This window comes from Anopheles stephensi, unplaced genomic scaffold, assembly GCF_013141755.1.
Source record: "Anopheles stephensi strain Indian unplaced genomic scaffold, UCI_ANSTEP_V1.0 ucontig122, whole genome shotgun sequence".
Classification (NCBI taxonomy): Eukaryota; Metazoa; Arthropoda; class Insecta; order Diptera; family Culicidae; genus Anopheles; species Anopheles stephensi.
The window spans coordinates 22,120-43,449 of NW_023405039.1; positions in this window are offsets into that span (position 1 = coordinate 22,120).

Here is a 21,330-nt window from a genome sequence, read left to right on the forward strand (position 1 = left end):
CAATCTGGCGCTAGAGAGAGCCATCCGCGACTCGGAGGAGGAAACTTCGGGGACCATCTTCTATGAGTCAATCTCTCCTATGTAGCAGAGCCTCGGGTTGGAGATTAACGAGGCGAAAACCAAAATGACGGTGGCACCACCAGCAGCCCTGCTAACGAACACTGATTTACGCAGGGGTGATGTACAGATAGGTGACCGCACATTCGAAGTCGTCCAAAACTTCACCTATCTGGGGTTAAAAGTCAGCACCGACAACAACATTGATGTTGAGTTACTCGCGAGGGTTGCTGGCTGCCAACCGGACATACTACAGCCTGAGGAAACTTCTCCACTCTAAATACCTGTCGCGACGGACGAAGCTGGGACTGTACAGAACATTTATAGTCCCAGTACTCACAGTACAAACTCCAACCAAAACCTCTTAGCCGCGTTCGGGAGGAAAATGCTCAGAAGGATTTTTGGTCCCGTATGTGTGGAAGGACAATGCAGGAACCGCTTCGAGCTGTATGATGATCTCACCATCGTACAGCGAATTAGACTCGCCAGGTTCCGGTGGGTTGGTCACGTCATGAGAATGACACCGGACGACCCAGCCCGTAAAGTCCTTTTAGGCCGTCCACACGGACAGAGGAGGCGTGGTAGGCCCAAATTGAGACGGAGTGATGGCGTTGATGCGTCCACACAGAACGGCCGGGAAAACGGACTGGCAGACGACGGCGCTAAACCGTGTGCGGTATCGAGGATTGTTGCAGCAGGCCAAGAATGCAAGGCGGTTGTAGCGCCTGATAACTAAGTAAGTAAAGTAAGTAAGTAAACTTATACGAATTACCAGCTTCCATATTATATAGTCTTCTTCATTGTACTGGGGCGTTAAAGGCACCGATCTTCACACGATAGGAACGGGGCTCAAATTTATTCCCATGATACGGGTAAAATCAAATCACTGGAGGCCAGAAATGGCAGGTCTGAGACCTTTCAAGGTTGTAGTGCCATGGAAGAAGAATTCTTATACTAAATTTAATCTTTTGCTCAACTATTATAAAAAGACTTTACTGTAAAATTAGAATTATTGAAGAGCCTAACTAATTCTCCACTGCCTTAAATTAGGCTTAAACAAGTTTAATTGGTGTGGCTTGTTAAGTAGCTCCAACGATTACTGGACAGGTATGATTAATCATACAGAAAAAAGGGCAGTTCATGACCTTTTTTCTTTGTCCGTTGGAAGGTTACCATCCACCCCAAAATGGTCCGTAAAGTTATTGCTGGTTTTAGGAATCAAACGTGTGGTTAGAGGGTTACGAAACTACTTTTTTACTTTGAAATCAACTGTCCTCGTCTATTGCTGTCCACCGTTAATCACAAACTTTCCATTAGTTGGTCCACCACTATAATGAGGTGTGTGGCTACTTACTTTTAATGAGAGCTAGTCTCAGTTCGAATTCCTTTTTTTTCCGTTCGAATGATGCAAAAAAAAATCGAAGGCATGGTCTGAGAAAATATGCTGAAACGATAAAACCTACCTTTCGAGGCAAAAATTCTGGTCCCAGTCAACCATGAGTCATCCAACCATCAGGTAAGGGCACTAAGGCTGACGAAAAACGAGAACGAGAATCTGTCACGGAAGGATGCGCCCGTAAATTGAATAGCACTCCCGGAATCCGTGAGCATAAGGGATGCTGGGGCTTTTTTCATTCTTGCAACACAGCACAAAAACCACCCACCCCACCCACTCTGGGCTGTTAGTCGATAGCGGAGGAGCAAAAAGGATGACGCGCTGCTGGGCGCGTGTGTATTGGTGTCGGTTGTGTCACTATGGCAACACACTCAACGTGTCAAGCGTTCGGGCGTTGGTGATGATGCTGCTGCCATGTTTGCTTAGTTTGTTGGTCGCTTCACCGTGTTCCCTGCAGATCCTGCCCATGGAAAGCGGCCGCCCGAAACATCCTGCTCGGTACATAGACGCCATGGAACTGGACGGAGCGGTGAAGCAAGGAGGCGTTGAGGAGGTGCTGGCCAGGGTGCCAGTGTACTTTCGGCTTATTCGCGGCAAAGGTGACTGCGATGGCGCCGCGTCGCATTTATTTATCGGGTAAATATTTTAGCACAGTCAACCGTACCGAGCAGCAGAGAAAAGGTAAAAGAGCAGCAGCGGCGACAGAGCTTTCCAGCCATGGTGGAAATTTATGCAATCGGCGTCGGAAAAACACGATGCCACGTTGGTGGAGAAAGTTTTGAGAAAAATTTGTATCGGTAGGTGCTGTTTCTTATTTTCCTGCTTGCGGGTGGATAATGTTTAGTGGATGTGAGAACGGAAAACTTTTTAAGATTGAATCTGATTGTTTATAAGTTGAAGCGTTTTTGTGTTGCCTTTATAAATATTTATTGCCTTTTCTTTATATTGGAATATTTTAGCTCAAAATACTTATCGACTGAAAAACCCTGTATATTATTGAATTAAATCAACTAGCTTTGTTTGCCATTCTATCTAAGAAGCCTGTCATAAAAATGGATGCTATTGCCTTATCAACTGAAAAACCCTGTATAATAATAAGGCAAACTTTATGAACAAACAGCAGTAAATACTTGTTGAAAAAGCTTAGAAAAAAATATAAAAGGTAAAGGATATAAAAAATTGTAAGGGAAAAATCAATACAGGGTCAATACGTACTTACCTGTGCGCTGGGAGGACGCGTACAATATCAACGGCTACTATCATCTGAGGACATTACAAAAGAAGGTTTTTGATTTCCCTATCAGCTGAAGCCGTTTCCATATCAACTAGCGTAGTTTGCCATTCCATCTTAGAAGCCTTGCCATAAAAATGGATACTATTGCCTTATCAACAGCAAAAACCCCTGTATGTCAATTCTCATTTATAAGTCTGGTTTTTTCTCCTTTCTTCCTTTTCCTTGCTTTCTTTTCTTTTATTAGTTTTAGTTTTACTACTTTATCAGTTTATTTTAATTTTTTTTAAAAGAATTTTGGACTAATTTCAATTTTTTTTTTCAATAAGTTTGATTCTACTTCTATGTATATTTTTTTGCTGTTGTACCTATCGTAATGCTCGTAGGTATCGTAATGCTGGGTTGATAACTTTATAACAATTTTTTTTAAATTTCATCATTTCATTGGCTTCTTGAATGCTTTTGATGGTCTAGTTGCCTTTCAGACGTTTTTTATAAATAATTATAAATTTTTGTTATCTAGACTTGATGGTTTCTCGGGTTGTTTTTTGTTGTTGTTGTTAATTTTTATGTTAATAAGTGGTTTTTAAATTTTTTGTTAATTTGCGGTGTTGACAATACGGCGTCAAGCCGTAATCCTAAAAATATAAATAAATAAATAAATAAGTGGTTTTTAATTGTTTTTATGTTTATGTGGAAATATACTGCTCATCTAATGCTCTTAGTTATTTTTTTCTTTCATTATATTATGTTTATCCATTTTTATATTTCATAATTTAATATAATTTTAGCTTTATTTACTTTTGTTTTACAAAAGATTAATCTTTTTAAACAGCTTTGTTAATATGTCTCGTTAAGTCTTTTAGTTATTTTTTCAATGTTTTATTTTTTGTGAAAAAGATTATCATTTTTATTTTTCTTACATTTTCATGCCTGTTTTGATAATTATTGTACGTATCCTTTAGTTGATATTCAACTTTAATTTTGTATTGCTTATTTTTTTGTCTCATCTAACATACTATTCCGACATCTATTGTTATATCACTTTTCCAAGTTAGTTTAAAGTTATTATAACCTATTTAAAAGGTTTCACACCACTGGCGTTCAGAAAGCTTCTTCATATGTTTTCAAAATTTATTTATATTATTTTAATTTTATTATTTCAACCCATTTTCAATCATTTCGTTTGTTACGTATTGTTATCTCCTCTCTATTTTCTATTTGGTATTAAGCTAAATTTTAATTCCTCCTTGCTGAATGAATTTGCATACATCTGTACTTTGAATCGTTTCTACATCGATTTCCACCTCAATTTCATGATTTAAAATTACTCAAACGTGTCGTAATGTAGCGCAGATACTATTAACAGCTTTCTTTGCTTAAGTTATATCACACCGCTGGCTTCCAGGAAAATGACAACCAGCGGGGTTTTTTTCTTTACTAACGCCAGCGCCATTCCTTCTGCGTTGCGCCAAATCTTTTCCCGTCCCATCGCTTGCCGTACTCCGGCTCCGGTCTCGGTGTCGAAAGCCGTGAATGTCCTTTTTTGTTCGCGCTGCATCGTACGCTGCCTGTTTTCGCTTCTTACCGTTTTTTTTTGTTGTTGTTGGTTGGTTGCTTTGTCGGCTCTTTACGCCAACACGGTTCGCTTCCTTGCCGGTTTCTTTTTTCAACCCACAAAATTTCACCCTCCAGTATCCGGTTTCAGCACCGAGCGACGGTTCGTCTCTAATCCCGGTTGACGTTGGGAATGTGCAGAAGAAAGAAGAAGAAGAACAGGACGAAGAACACACACACACACACACGTACAGGCACGTACACGATACGCACGAGTGTGGCAGAAAGTTTGTCCCCGGGCGCGAGCTAGACGTTGTCGCTCGTTGGTTGGTCGGTTTGTTTGACTTGGGCGCTCCGGGTGTCGCTGGCTGTGTGTGTGTGTGTGTTTGTATGTGTGCACAGGGATGTCGCACCCTTCTTGGGATGGCGCATAACGGTGGCGTGTTGTGTCACCCTCAAGGCAACGCCATTATGTTTATGCTGCTCGCTCGTGTCCCCTCTCGCTGCTTCCCGGCTTTCCCCCTGGACTCAAGGTTTCGAGATTGACCTGCGCTTCTCGTTCTCGGAAGTTGATTGCTCCTTTTCCTTTTTAGCCCACACACACACACATACATACAGTCATCTTCGGCAAAAACGAAAACCGTTCGCTTACACTGTCGCTGTCTATTTTCCTCGGGCGCGCGTGGAAAATGTTTTGCCGGAGTGAGTGAGTTGATTGCTTTCCCGGAAGGTGATTTTCCATTTGGAGTGGAGGGGAGAAAAAAAAAAGAACGGACGAACTGGAGAGAGGATGGACACGGTGATGTGTATATAAGCACACCAAAGCACACTTACAGCGCACCACCGTGGTGACACATACTGACACAACCACACACACACACACACACACAGTCACACAGTCACACACTCAGCTGTATCGTGGTATAAGTGATGGACATGTCGTACGGAATATTTGCGTCATCTTCCAGGCTTTCCCTGTTGTGGGGAAGCACCAGCGTGAGGTTAGAAGATGGGCAAAACAACATTAAGCAAAGGCAGTTATTTGTCACAGCTTCTGGCATAGCTTCCTCGGTGTGTGTGTGTGTGCCTCAGCCATTGGAATCGAAATTGAAATCAATGACACTTGGATGGAAGATGGGCGAGCGTATGTCCTTTCTCTACGTCTTTTTTGTTTTGTTTTCCCGCTGTTGTATAACATCCGTTTTGCTTTGGGGACAATGTGCACAGACAGTCCTGCCAGAGGTCTTATGTACCGAAGGGACACACATCCTTCCCCATAACCACATACATACATAGCTCGGAAACATGTCTCTGCTCGTCTGCCTTCTTGACACATCCCTTGTGACATCTCTTGTGCGTTGTCGTCGACAGTGTGTGTCCTGTATCCTATCGTTATTAGGATACTGCATTATTCAGACGGTTTGTTTGTGCGAAGATCCACACAGCCACCGAGAGAGATAGAGAGAGAGTAGGGACAGTGATGGCGGCGAAACGATATGGCGTCAATCTTTGAACGTCTTTGTTTCGTCTTCTTGCTGCCGTGGCGATGATGATGATGCTGACGATGAGGTAGGGGACAATATGTTACAACGTGTTTCATCTTCCCATCCTGCCCGTGACTGTTGGCTTTTACACACATTAACGCATACAGCTACAAAGTACAAAGTACAACATTTCGAAAGGACACTCGTACAATTTGCGCATTATCAACAGCGGCAGGGATGTGACAGGGAAATTTTGCCGTCCCAATGTAATGTGTGCTTGCTGTTGGATTATTGATTTTCTTGAGTATATTGTGTTTGTTTCATGCTCTTTGATTCTTATATTGTATTGTTTTTTGCTATTTGGTTTATATTAGTGTATGGGTTTGTGTTGCTATTAATTTTACTGGTTTATATTTATTTTTATGTAATAATGTTCATCAAATTGTAGATAACGTAATCTAATTAGTTTTGTTACACATTCGATAGTTATTCTTTATCTGATTTTGAATTTCAAGTGATTTTGAAATTTTGCAATGAAGTTTCTTAGCAATTTTAATTTATTTTTGTAAATGTTTTTGTTTCTATGACTTTTTCTGCCTGAGTTTGACGTTTTGTTACTTGTTACACGAATTTAGAAGCAATCAAATTAGTTTTATAAGTTTTGTTTTTTTTGTACATTAAATCAATAGCTGACTTAAGAACGAAAAATATAGTTTAAGATGTGGTTTTACTGTTAGAACTTTTTGTGTATCTGTTTTTAAATTTTATTACCTCATTTTTCATGTATTTTGTTTATCTTTAATAGTTCACTCTTTTTGAGCTTTTGACGTTTTCTTACCATTTCTGCAATTATTTTTAATTTATCTCGGTCTTTTTATACTAGTTTCACATGTTTCAAAATAATTAAATTAATTGTATAAGCCTTATTTGTTTGTTATATTAAGCCCATAGTTTCTTAGTAATAATAATGTTGCTTATTTACGACAGAACATTCACTTTCTCTTATGTTTTTAACAGAGTTAAAAGACTAATTTGTATAAGTTGATTCGTTTATTTTTTTAAATTTATTGTTACGGTTTTATGCCGTTTATTTATTATCTCTTTTATTTTCATCACCTAAATATGTTTTCATGAACTATTTTTTGTGGATTATTTTTAATAATTTTTTTGGTTCTATGTGTAATTCTAACTTATTTTGATATTTCGACACTGGTTAAACTTGTTTAAAAGTAGCCAAATGGAGTTTACATGTTTTATTTTAATTTTAGGTTAATCACAAGCTAGCACATAGAGCCCAGAAATAGTTGTTTCATACCCACACACACACAAAAGTACAAAATAAGATTTCGAAGGCACACTCACACAAAATTTGCACATAATCAACAGCACCACCAACAACAACAACCGATGTGTCCGAGGAAAATTCATTCCGTTCGGTGACAAAATTGCTCGTGTGTATCATCGTAGCTTCCATCCGTGTTCTCCGTCCTTTCACACTCACACACACAAAACCCACACCACCGCCGCTGCTGTAAAACGTGTGTTTTAAAAGCTTTTCATTTAGTTCAATTAATCCGCATCGTGCCCTCCTGCCCCTGTTCCGAACCGAGCAGATGACCGAACGTTTCCCTTTTATCTTACGGTCCGTGTTTTGGGTACGATCCAATTTGCTGAATTTTGAATACTAGAAAGAAAGAGAGAGAAAGGCCTATGCTGTGAGCAAGTGTGTGTGAGTGAAAGCGAAAGCGGTGTGGCAAGTGCTGCGAAAGGAAAGCGTTGGGAAAGCGAGTGAGAATATATTTGATGGAGGCGCCTGGTGCTGGAAGTAATAAAAGTAGGATTAACTCCTTCTACTCGCTTTCTCTTCTCCTCGATCCGGTTTGGCCGGATGAAGTTGCGAAAAGCTTTCCATAAACCATCACTTACAACATCACACACACGCAGACACGTGCATGCATGGTCTAATACTTTGCTGATTACACACAATGTTGTTAGCGTGCATCACCTCATCACGGAACATCATCGCTTCGGTCTTCGTGCCATGGTGTTGCTATGGTGTTGCTATGGTGGTTTTACTGCCGGGTTTTTCTTCATACACTGGCACACACACACACGTTAAGCTATTCCTTGTTGGAAGACACACTCGCACACATGTGTACATGTGTGGAGGAGGCCCATAATTACGAGAAAGTTGTGATCAAAAGTGGTGCGGAGGTCTTTTATCCACCCCATTACTGCTGCTCCTCGGGTGAAAAGGGGTGGTGGAGGAAGAGGGAAGGGTGGGGTGGCAATGGGGGAAATTTTGTTTGGCAACGGCAAACCGCACGGTGTGCTTTACGGTGTTGGATTTACACTTGGCAAAGTGTTCGGCGAAGGATGGAGTTTTTTTTTTCTCTCTCCAAGCTAAGAGTGGAAGCCGAGCAGCATCCAGCGTTGGAGCGTTGGAGGAGGAATATTGTTGGAAAAGTTTTCTGCCGTTCTGCCGTCGGGTACTGATGGGTTGGTGTGCAGGCAGCGACCGGGCACAATATAAAATGAACTTCCGAAGACTCTTATGAGGGCATGTTTTTGTTGCCGGTTTGCTTCCATATTGTTTTGCGCGTTACCTCGGTAAAGGAAAATGTTGGTAACTTACTTATATTATCCCTTAGAAGAAATAGATAAGATTGAGCATTTTTGTTTTGCTTTTGGGACACAAGTTTGGAGGCATTATTCGATTACGAGTTTGAAGGGTATGTATAAAAGTTTTGTTGGTTTAAGCACATGAATCACAGAAAAGGAAAGTTTTGGCACAAGATTAAGAGCTTTTTATGCACAATTACAAGTAGCAGTATTTAAGGTACGTTTTTGGTCAACATTAAAAAATCACTAATAAGGCCTAATGCCGTTACGACCTAGGATGGATGAGAGTTTTTGAGTAGAACGGCTTATGGGAACGTTAATTTGCTAGACCTTAACGATAAATTGTTCACCGGCCTTAGAGCAATAGATTCAGCGACCGGAGCAATAGATGTAATCGATGGGTCCAGTAAAAATGTCAGACAAGTTCGCCTTCTGCCTAGCCAATGGGTTCTTTTAAATGAGGTAAACGGAAGGCTTACATGTTTAGCGTTAAATGTTTATTACAAATTTAATAATATAATATGGTTGTATATATTATATAATATATTATAATATAATAGGAGGATGTGTAATATGGAAGAAACATGACGGCCTGGTAGAATAAGTACGATTAAACTTCGACAATTTTAGACTTATAATAAAGAAGAATTGAAACTTATAATGCATTGGTAAACGACCGACCAATCAAATTAAACTGTACGACAGCATCGTTGTCCTTCCACTTAATATAAAATAATGTATATGTATTATTTTATACATTCGCTGTCGAATAACTTAAGCAGCTGGCTTACTCAATGGCTTAGAGATATAAATATGATTCTCCCGTGACACTATAACCTCGAGATGTCTCGGCCTGCCATTTCTGGCTGCTTACTGTGACTTGATTTTACCCGTAGTAAGGAAGTCAGCCTTACGTACGGGGAGGCAGTCCTAAAGACATTTGAACACAGATCCTGCCGTATGTCCTTAAGACCGTCCCGTATAAAGTTTATACCATGTTAAATACATTATATTACACGTTTATTTCACAACTAACATGACTAACCTTTGCAGATAGAACATCAGCATCTTGGAATGCTGCACCGGACTTCGTAACAATTAGAACTTTCCTCAGCGTTTGTTTGGCACCTGTGATGCAGAATAACTTCAGATATTTTTGTCGGTTTATTCATATCCTTCGTGAAGCCTCGGATAGTCCATATAGAGTCCATATTCCATCAATCGAACTCATCCTTTATCAGTCGAACTTCCTCCTCTTGTAATACAGTAAAATCTAAAAGTCAATGTGCTTCAGAAAATGCATGCTGAATATGTCCCTGTTTTTGTAAACTTCTAAGGATAGAATACCACAGAAGCACTCTCTTATGAGAACTTGCAACAATACCAAATAGTTGAATCCTGGTCTCGATTCTATCTCCCTGTCCTTATCCAAAGGATGGAGATTGTTTTTAAGGGCTCGATCGATATTAGCCGACGGTAAGAGTGTGTCGCACGAGTCGCGCAGTGTGTCAAATTCTTCGTTCGGGTTTGAAGCTTATAGAGCAAAACTAAATTTCAAACGTTGTTCCTTGACTGTGTTGACTAAAAATATTCCAAGTAAAATGAAGTAGCAGTTGTCTGTACTCTTCTTGGTTGCTACCATTAAGCTTACACAGGCAGGTGAGCAGCTAGATGTGCTAAATAGAGTTTAAAAATTACAAATCAAAAAGAATAAATAGATCCATCCATCGTTGTAAAGTTAATTTGTATTTTTGTACCTAATTTTGTCTTCTTAGCACTTGACCACATACAGGCGTAACGGCCAACACGAGATAGAACTGCGGGCGAAAGTAACGCTTCGTAACGCTTTATTTTATTGGAATATCTGCTTAAAATTTTTACATAAATATTTGCTAATTTGAATAAAATGCGGAATTAATTTAAATTTACACATAAAAAAATGGGTAAAGCGTTACGAAGCGTTACGAGTTAAAAATAAAATAAAAATCGGTTGCTCGAATTCGTTGTTTTACGGCTATTGGTAGCTAAGACTTTATATTTCAACGGTTAGCAAACGTGTGCTCACTATTAAGACCCATCACAGAAGCAAAGAGTTTTATTTTATTTTCCAAGCAAAGCCTGGAAAGGATGCGCCACCAAAGGATAAGCCGCAAGGTCACAAGCAAACTATTACAGCTTGTCTGCAACTGATCTCATCTCGGGATGGTTCACAAATCGAAACAATTTCCTTTCTTTTGAACCTCGAACCGTGCCGAATCCGATCAAATTGAGCGTTGCTTCACGATTATCCCGATACCTTGGCGACACTAGGATGCGTGGTAGCACCCAGTTAAAAAGAAGTTCAAAAAATGGGAAAAAACGAGCTACAATGGTTCAACAATTGTTCAAGTGAAGCTGTCCTTAAAAAAATGTCATTGGCCGTTCAATTGAGCATACAGCCGTACGTACCGATGACGCGTACGGCTAATCATCACAAGGAGTCTCGCCGTACAGTTGTTGTGCTCTGGTACAAAGTTTGAATTGTTCAAGCAGTAGGTAAACAGCAAACATAATGCATAAAAACTCTTCTTTAAGGATCGCTTTAAAGTGGTGCAGACTGAAGAAAGGATGACGGAGAACCGGGAACGTGGGACAGAAGAAAAGCGTTCGCAAATGCAAACGAAACGTAAATAACAGAAGAAGGAACAGTTCGTCGATTGCACCCATTGCTGCCGGGAGTTTGTCCAGGAACCAAGGGCAAATGCGATTAAGCGAGATAGGTAGGAAGGAAGGATGGGAAACACTGAACGGCTGGGATTTGTTGCAGGATTACGGCTGGCCCAGGGAAGCAAGGCGCACAATGAAAGGAGTTAAAAGGATACGGGACTCGTGAGCCGGGTTTAATTTTCACAAAGGACACGCAAACGAGGACACGCACCAATATGTCTCGAGGGCGTCAATTCTCGATTCGCCGTTTTTTTTTTTGCTCTCTCGACCGGCCTGGGAGTGTAGAGGCTCTCTGGTGCGAGAGAGCACCCTTTTTTTTTTTCGGCGACGGTTGCCAGTCTGCCAGCAAATTGTAATCGCTACTGGCGCTTTCGGCGGTTGCGTTGTTTACCCGGGCCTGCCAGTACGCCGGCTTAATCCTCGGCACAGTGTTTACTTGCTGGGCATGTTTTCTCTGTTCGAGCGCTATGCTATGCTTTATATGCTTTACTTTTATGTTTTGTTTTTTTTTTTGAGTGTGTGTTGTTGGCCCCCGTATTCCACAACAACTTTGTTTTGTTTGCCTGTCGAGCGAAAGGTTCACGTGTTGTCCGGGGTTTTTTTTGTTTGCTGTTGCTAATGCTCGCCGAATGGTAATTGTTCGATAGTGCATTAAAGGGAACCTCGGCTGCTTGGTTGGGACTTCAAACGAGAGTGAGAGAGCGAGAGAAGGAGTAAGACGAGCTTAAAACATCGAGGATGCTGCAGGCGTTAGCTGTACATAGCACGGTGGCATACGGTGCATTAATTGCATCATCCTTCACCACCACAGCCTCGGTGTTTCCCCCGGACTGTTATTGTTCCGAAAGTGCATCGCGAACGTGCCGGCTGCAATTAAGTAATCAGTTACCCCGGGATACATTGTACATGAAATGCAGGCTTTGTTTCAATGTTTTTCCATCCAACAGCTTAATGAGCTTTCGGGTGCAGCGTCCCACAGCTGTTGCATGCAGGGACCGGACCGGGCACCTGGGAGGACCTGGCCTTCTGTTTTGCTGTACATTTAATTGTGATGGTGCGGACATGAAGAATATGGTACTGTAAAGCATAATTTTTCGTTACACGGGGCGGTTTGTTGAAGCAAAAAATGGAATTAATGACATGGTGATCGATTCGGTTTTTGATTTCGCAAAAAAATTGGTTTCGAGCGGACATTTTCTTTTGTCGTTTTAAAATTTTTCTTCGTATCCTGTCACAAATGGCAGTTTATTGGGAAAATTGTAAAAAAAATAAACATTCGACGGTTATTTCTAAATCGGGAGGAACAGAGTCCTGTTCAGGACACCAGCACAAGCAGTGGCGCATCATGGTCTTTGAAGGTCCCAAGTGGAATGGCGGTTGAGGCTCCTCTGATTGTGATTCGTTTGTGAGTAAAACCAACAGGATTTCCTTCGCTGAAGAGGTTCCCCTAAGTGACGAGGCCTTTGGCGGTCGCTCCTTCCGCTTCTAGGATGACCCGCCGTCGATGACAAGATGTGATGTGCGATCTATTCGATAAGCTTCAATGTGATTTTACAGTCATACAGAGGTCATAAAACAATGTGTGCTGTACGGCAGGGTGTCTGATCTAAATCTCTGAACAACAGCTGGATCTGAGTTTCTGAGTTCGATGGCTCCCAGTATTAACTCTTTTACCAGTTGTTATCTATTTTACGGGAACCCATTCAATAAGAGGGAGGAGTCTAACCATAACAGTTTTAGGATAATAGAGGTCCGATGATGAGAATCGACCTGAAACAACTTAGAATTGATCTCTAATTTACGTTGGATTCTAGGCAACGTAACTGCTTTGTTCCCGGTTTGGTAGCCCTTATTTATGATACAACAAATTCCACAACTTAACTTCCTTCAACCTAATGCCACTAACAGAGTTTATTAGGTCAGCGGTACCTTGAACCAGCCGCTTGTCGCTGAAGTTGTCCTTATTCTTCCTTGGCTCTACAACCTCTAGAGGGCTCGGCCTGCCATTTCTGGTTTTCTGTGACTTGATTTTACCCATAGCAAGGTAGTTAAGCCTTGCGTTCGGGGAGACGATCTCTGCTGGGATTTGAACCTCGGTCCAGCTGTGTGAAGACCGGCGCCTCGATCACCATACCGCCATAATTTTGTCATACTACAAAACCGCGGTTTTTGCGGTCTTTTTGACCGTTACTTGCCGGCTGCTTTCGAGCCCATGTTTGGCCGAACAGTGTGCTTCTTAAGATGTTACACCTAAAAGACGTAGAGTGTTGACAATACGGTGTCAACCCTTCATAATGCAATAATGAAGTAAATAAGACGCAAAGCTCTTAATTTATGTGTGAAGTCACAATCGCCAATCGATTTACACTTAGAGGCGCTTGTTGGGCTGGAACTGAAAAATACTTTACATACCATGGACATGTCACATGGTACAGATCAGATATGTCCCATGAACAGATCAGACAGTCGGCTTTATTACGTGACAGACGGATAATGGATCATGAATTTTCTGAAGTATTTTTTGGTAAAATGTTTAATGCTTGTGCTTATATTGACAACATCTTCTTAAAGAAAGTCTTTTCAGAAAAAAACTAATAAAGCAGAGCTAATGATAGATATTTGGGTTTATGATTACTAATTAATTACGTCGATGGTATTCAAACATTGAATCTTCCAATAGCTACCGTTGGAATCTTGTCGACTAAAACCTCATCAAGCTTTGGGCCAATAATTATCACATCTCCAACGAGAGTATGCTATTGGAAATAAGAGTAATAGACGAGTCATGGGCAGTTGCGTCACGACGTCGCACTGCAACTCTTCTATGAGGACGTTCATGTTCACCGTTGGTCACTTAAGAGTAAATGAGATTCTTCCAGGTTTTGATGGGCTTACCGCAATAGTAGCCTCTCTGTAAAGAGCTGGGATCTCCGCTAATGGCACGATTGTTTTAAAAATATATTTATAGAGGCTTTGGGTCTCAAAGACTTCATTCGACTCTATAGCTAATGGCACGATCCGGTTTCCGGCTGTTGGCTCACGTAGAACAGTCGTAAAATCGCTTAGAAAATAATCGTTTTGGATAACTTTCTTCTTGCAATATCGCCCATATCCTAGTATTATACTTCAATTAGCTTGGCTTAGCGAGAGCCCTTTCCAACATACAGCATTTTCCTTGGAATGCATTTTTCATTGTTTTATTGGAGATTAATTGAATATTTGGACGATGACTACATACTCTCACATCAACACCTATATCTCCAACATATCAAGGAGTTTTCCTAGCATAACATTGAGCATAACTCCACTCTCTGAGTACTACTGCATGTTTCTAAGAAGATGTTACGGAGCGCACATGTTTTCTTCGCGTTCTGCAATCCTCATTGGCACGGATAGTTCTTCTGTGTGCTGCTCAAAACTTTGCAAAACATTTAATTATTGCATTGCTTATCCCGTCACTTTGTTATGATAAGTTAAAGGAAATACGTTATGCAATAGCAATAGTGCAGAAAACGAAGTGCCTCCGCCATCTCTGGATGTGATTGCCAGCGCCATCTAGCAGCTTAAAAGCAACAAGGCTGATGGTAGTGATGGACTGGCGGCCGATCTCTCCAAGATGGGGCCGGAGAGGCTTGCCGTGGAAATGCACCAGCTGATCACGAGAATCTGGGAAGAGGAACAATTACCGGAGCAGTGAAAGCTGTGCGTCATTCACCCAGTCTACAAAAAGGGCGACAGATTGGAAAGCTTGAACTATCGTGCTATTTCAGTCCTCAATGCCGCCTATAAGATTCTGTCCCAGATCTTGTTGCGCAGACTCGCCTCCCTTGCTACGGATTTCGTCGGAAGCTACCGAGCTGGGTTTGTTGGCGGCAAACCCACCACCGACCAAATCTTGACTCTTCGGCAGATCCTTTGGCGGCGTGTTCGAGCATAGAGTGTGGAGCAGCTTTCTAAGCTATACGGCGAACTGGACATCCTGACGGTGGCGAAGACCGGCAGGATACGATGGCTGGGGCATGTTATGAGGATGCTCGGCTCGTGCCCCGCCAAGAAGGTATTCGTCAGCGACCCTCAGTTCGGCACGAGGTGTCGGGGAGCACAGCGAGTTCTTTGGCTAGATCAGGTGAAGAGAGACCTGTCGGTGATCGGGTGCCTACACGGATGGGAAGCGGCAGCCAGGGATCGAGTTTTTTCTGGAGATCTATTGTTGACCGAGCCATGTTACGACGACGTGCTCTTTAAAAGAGTAGGCCACCATCACAGGACGTTATGATATTAGTTAAAAAGACATTTCAAAACGAAGTGGGCCGAGCCCACATTAAGGGATTAGTAGCATTACCGGATACTCATACGACAAGGCCAGCGGCAAATCCCATCCAGCTCATTTCCGTGTGAAATGGCCATCAATTTTTCCAAAATGCTAATCATGAAAGCCATAAGCGACTTGTCAGCATCATTTGAATTTTTAAAACAATTTAAGTAATCGTATCTTTATAAAAATGCAACAATTATGAAAAGAGTTGATTTTGATCACGCATTTAATATTGGCCTATTATTTACACGCTAGTGCAACACCCAATACAGCCTACGTTAGAAGCGATTTTTTCTCTTTAAATGATAAAATAGAACATTCCACTACCGGTTGCCGTCCAGTACAAAACCCAGTTTCCAGTAACGCACAAATTCCAAAGTTCGATTTGTGTAAGCGCAATGGCAAACAGGGGGAAAAACAAGAAGTTCAAAAAACACCCGGCCAACACTGCAGTGAAAGAACGCAGTCGCACACATCCGCACACTGTCCTGCGTACCGTGGATCGCTTTAATAACGTAATTAAGTAGTTCTCCATCACTTGCCAAGGATACGTCAATCATACACGGCTTTCATTTTTCATAACAGCCGAAACAAACAGAAACCCGCCAGCAATAGGCAGCCGTGAAGCACCGTTTAACCAAACGGACGGACGCAATGGAGCTCGGGCCTTGATGGGCACAAACGCGGTGCGGAAACTCTTTTGTTGCTGTTGAAGCTAAAAAGGGAATATACATTTCATTATGGTCGGGCATTTCATATTTTCGCGCCCCAGGTTCTGTGTGTGAGTGTGTGTGTTCGATGCTCAAATTCCCAATTGTGTAATGCACCGTGATTGAACTATGCCGCATTACGGTGTGGCTCGCTGGAAGAAGAAGCAAAAAAAAGGAGGATCTGGTGAAGGGTCCGTCCGGAGCTGTAGTGCCAAACCACTGGCCGGCCACTCGAAGGAAGGATCCGAGTCGTGAATAGCCTCGCCTAGACTACTGGCCACTTTCCTCGTCAGTTTATCGGGACTCTTTGTGAAATGATACGATTAATCCGGACAATCCGTGAGTGCGTTTTGTTTTTGCTGCTTCTTCTGTCGGCTGCATGCTGTTGTTGAAAGTGCTTGCGAAGGTGCCAAGCGGTCATGACAAAAAAAAAAGGATGAACATGGACCCAAAGAAGGTATGGTAAAGCGAAAACTATACCACACGGTAGCTTGCAATAGATTTCCCGGGTCAGTTCTCTCCGTTTTCTCCTGGACATCCAGCGTTCTCTAGGAAGGGTCAGGTGATCGCATTCGCTCTTGTACGCATTGTAATGCGATATGTTTAGGCAAGCTAATCTCTTTCGCATCTTCACGGATAGTGATAGTTTGCTTTTGTGTTTTTGCATACCCTAGAAAAGAAAAAGGTGAATAATGGAACTTTCATCACGATCGACACGTTTTGGGCGGTTTCGCTTTTGAGAGGTATCGCGCCTGTAACATACTGCTGATAGGTTTAGTCAACCGTGACGCTTTGTGAAGGCGTGTGAGGAAGAAGCGATCGAGAGATTATTGAGAGAAGAATTGGATTTTTTGAGCTTCTGCTTATCTTAAATGGATTGCGTTTTGAGCTCTGGGAACTGTAATTTGTAGGGAAATTGGAGTTTTTTTTTTTAATTTGAATATAGCTTAATCGAAGAGTGTGTCTGAGCTTGCGCTAATCACCATTCTTACATGGCTGTTGAACGACGTTATCCCAAGAACCGTTCAGAACCTTCACCCAACAAGAATTCTGAGATCTTTCTTCTAAATCCATTTTGTCTTTCTGTATCATCTAATCATGGTCCTCTGGATATAATTTAACTGACCAATAAGTGGCCTAAGTACACTGGATTAGAATTTTGTGTCCACATGTTCTGCAGTCAATTTTGGGTTAAGTTACATCCAATTATCTCTTTTTAACTTAACGACTTCTTAAGCAATGTCTGCCTCTTCTAACTTACTAGACTTAATGATACCATATAGTTGGATGCTTAGATCCATTGGTGGATCAAGATAGTTGGTGGATCAAGATAGGGAATGGTGGATCAAGAGCGAGCAGGGTAGTTGAGGCCCCTGTAATTGTGATATTAGAAAGAAATAACAGGATTTCCCTCTCCGACGAGGTCCAGAGTGGCTGCTCCTTCCACTCCTAGGTTGATCCGTCACTGGCCAGACCTCACAACGAGGGGATGATTTGGATGATATTAGAATACCGCTGGGGTTGCCCAGTGACAGAGGCGACAGTATCGCCTTCGGTTTTCACACGTCAGGACCGGGGCCCAAATCTCACCCAGACCGCCTCCCCGTACGTAGGGCTGACTATCCAGCTGCGGGTAAATTCAAGCCCAGAAAGCCAGAAATATGGCAGGCCGAGACCATTCAAGGTTGTAGTGCCAAGGAAGAAGAAGAAAAAAAAATACCGGTCCCGCCAGTCCTACCACTGGGCCGCCCCGTTTCAAGTTATGATTTGTGTGAAAATCTGTTGCTTGATATAGTGATTTCTTGACGCTAGATTATAGTTTATAAAGCTGGAGCATTACACAATAATATTAGAGTTTCACACAAAAAACTTGAACTTGAGAATGGAAAAATTTTATCCTTTAATTTATTCTTCTCGCCATTCATCTTCAGTAGTACAATCCAGAGAAAAGGTAGGTTAAATAAAAGCAGCGAAGGTTTCTATTCTGCCCAACTTATAACCACCATTCAATGAGGCATCCATAAACTTGATTAACTTTACTTGATTCTTTTGTTTACAACGAAGCCCTGTAAACTATTGTTTTAACCTAATTTAAGGCGAATGAACTAACCATAAACTAAGAAAAATAAGAAATTGGCATAAAAAAGCTGTCTTCCCTAGCCCGCGGGAGAGTTGGTTCAGGGCTGAGATTTGACGCAACTCAAAATCTGACGCTCAATTCATTTCAAGAGCTTTGAGAGTCCCCCTACCCAAGGTAGGGCCTCAAAGACTCCAACAAGCCGGTACGGGATGTTCCCTCTGAATATCTAGAGTCGCCTGGCCGACTCAACGCCGATGAGCTTCGAGGGTTCCCCCTATCAAAGGTAAGGCCTCAAAGTCTCCAACAATCCAGTAAGGAAGATTCTCATCTACAATCTTCACGATTTTTTCGGCATGGACAGTCGAAAAATGGAAGAATTGGTTCGGTCATTTTTAAATGACTCTATCTATTGATCTTGAATTAACGATAAAAAAATATAGTGGAAGTTCTCTTAGCGAGATTTTAACAGGGTGCGAGTAGTACAGGAGACATTGGCGAGGACTCTTGGTTGTATACTTCGGATGTTGCTGAAAGGAGTTTGCTGAAGGAATACTGTAGAATGTATCAACCCTCAACTTTAACATATGAGACAACACTTCTAACAAAAAAATATTTTTATTATTCTACTAGGTTAATATTCTTTCTCATTTCAATATATATTTCCCTCTCAAATACTTCCATCGTTCTATTGTAATTTTATACACATCCACTATTTTTTTACTCCTACCCCGAAATCACTTTACGCCTTCTTAAACCTCGATTGCAGGACGCATCGTCAAGCTTCCGTTCGAAGGATCGAAACCGAAGAAGGAACCGTAAGCCACAATGCTAAGTAATAAGCGAAAGCAAAATAGCTCTCTCTCTCTCTCGAGGAAGCTCTTGCTTATCCGGGTTCTGCTTGAACCCTTGTTGACGACCGATCCACCATCGATTGACCCACTCGAAACCTCGCACATGTCGGACTGGGGGTGCTTGCGGTTTGTTTCGATGATCTTTCGGGCGTTAGTTTTCCGCCGGCTTTTCTTATGCCGGGCGGGCGGATATGCGGGCTACCGGTGGCCACTCCATAATCCATCGAGCGATGAGTGAGCTTCTTGCGAACGTCAAACCATCGTCGTTAGTGGTAAGGTTTTTTGTTGTTGTTTTGTTTCGTCCAGCGAAGAATGGATTCGTTGAGGATCCGTCGTTGTTGTTGGTGATCAGCTTGTTAGTTTTGCTTTCGAGAAAGTAGCCAAGAGTGTGGCCCTTTGGAGAGGTTCATTAGGTAGAAAGCTGTACGTGGAACGGATCTTAGCAGTTCAAAGCACAGTGAGGATTCTTTTTTGCAAACATCCAATCTAAGTCGGTTAAAAAATATGTAAGAAAGACTTCAATTTTGAGACCAGCTTTAATAAAATTTTAAACTAAAATTTACAAAATCATAATAAAACCAACACCCATTATTGTAAATCACAATCAACGCACAGAAGGGAGGAGTCAGCTCGGGAGATTCCATCTTGGTCTGCCTTTTTGTTGGATTTTTTTTCTCTTTCGGCACCCCACTGGGCCGTTTTCTCAGTTCCAGCCCATTTTTATACACACACTTCACCTCTGCATCCGCACATCCGTTCCATCATCCGTTTGCCAATAATAAAGCGGCTGCCTACTCGGCTCGTTTGACGTCAGCCGGGTGACGTTTATCCTCACACAAGCCTTACCGAGAGGGAAGCCTTCCTGTGTGGATTATTTGCGGCTCCGGAAAGCGATAGCAATGCCCACAAAATGGATGACGGAAAATTAATCATACATTTCAATTGTTTACTGTACACTTGAGGCTTTATAAAATGTCACCTACTGTGAACAATGGCGTCGACGGGAAGGTTGGTTGGTAGAGGCGATTTTCCGGTTTTTTTTTCCAGCGGCGTGCCCTCAGTTATAGCAGATTGATTGCTTTGCTTTAGCTAGCGTTCGTTATACGTTCCGTTTCGCAATTTTTCCTCGCCTGTCACTCGGGAAAGGAAAGGGGCCAAACAAAAAAACAACTCGTGCTAGACTGTGCTAGACCGTCGGCGATGAAATGAAATATACAACAACGACCAAACAAAAAAAAACCCTCCTCCTTCCCAATCGCCCTAAGGATTGGCTGGCAACGACACACTTCAAGTGGGTCGGCTGCCTCAAGTGGGTGAGAATGGCGTGGACATATTACGGAGGGTCGATTCGGTCGATGCTGCTCTTGAAATCGGGACTTTGTTTGAAATAAATATGGCGGATATTTGCAATTTCGGTGTACACAGCGTGCCCCGGAACGGGGTGTTGCTCCCTTGCTGGCATGATTCCTCCCAACGTTCGAGTGGCTCACCTCGAAAAAAAAAAGTAACGCTCCAAGGACTCACCGCTCAAGGAGCAAAACGCGACGAATGGAGTGTTCTAGGTGCTTCAAGCTGATATTACACTCTTCAGGGCTTCGGGGGGAGGTCGATGTGTGAATGTGTGGTCCCGGAATTTGGGAACAAGATATACAGCGAAGCAATATGCACAAGCCGTACGAATGCAAGACTGGCAAGTTGGATGATTGTGTATTGGGAAGTCCTTTCCGGGTTTGCTTCGGTTCGGAAAAATCCCACAGTCTAATATGACCTGCTAAGAGGAAGTCTTCGGCAGGACTTCCACGGGGAGGGGACTTGATCCGTTTCTTTATCGTTTCTTGGCATGTTTGCCGAATTGCATCGAGTCGGTGCATTGTGCACTGCGGAACCGAGAAGGTGAGGAAAATCGGTTTGGCACAAAATCCCCAAAAAATTTGAATCCCAAAGTTGATTTGAATGAATCGGTCCCGGATGGTACGGAAGCCGAGATAATGTGTGGCGGTACGGTGACAAATGCCGTTGAATATTAGCTTTTTTCCACAAAAACCAACCCCGGGAGACGCAAATTTCGTGCAAGCGAAAGGATTGAAAGGAACGGATCGAATTCTCGGAGTTGTGATTTGCGTTTTGTGGTTTTAAGGATTGCTTTTTCGTTGGAAAATCTCAATCTCAAGCACATGTACACACACACACACTTGGCGCTGCCTCTTGGTTGGGTAAATAAAATCAATGTCCCAAACAAAAGATGCATAGCGCTGAGCGCAGGAGCAGAGCCGGTAGCAAAATAATGTCAGCAAACAGCGAGCTGAGCTTCTTTTGCGTGA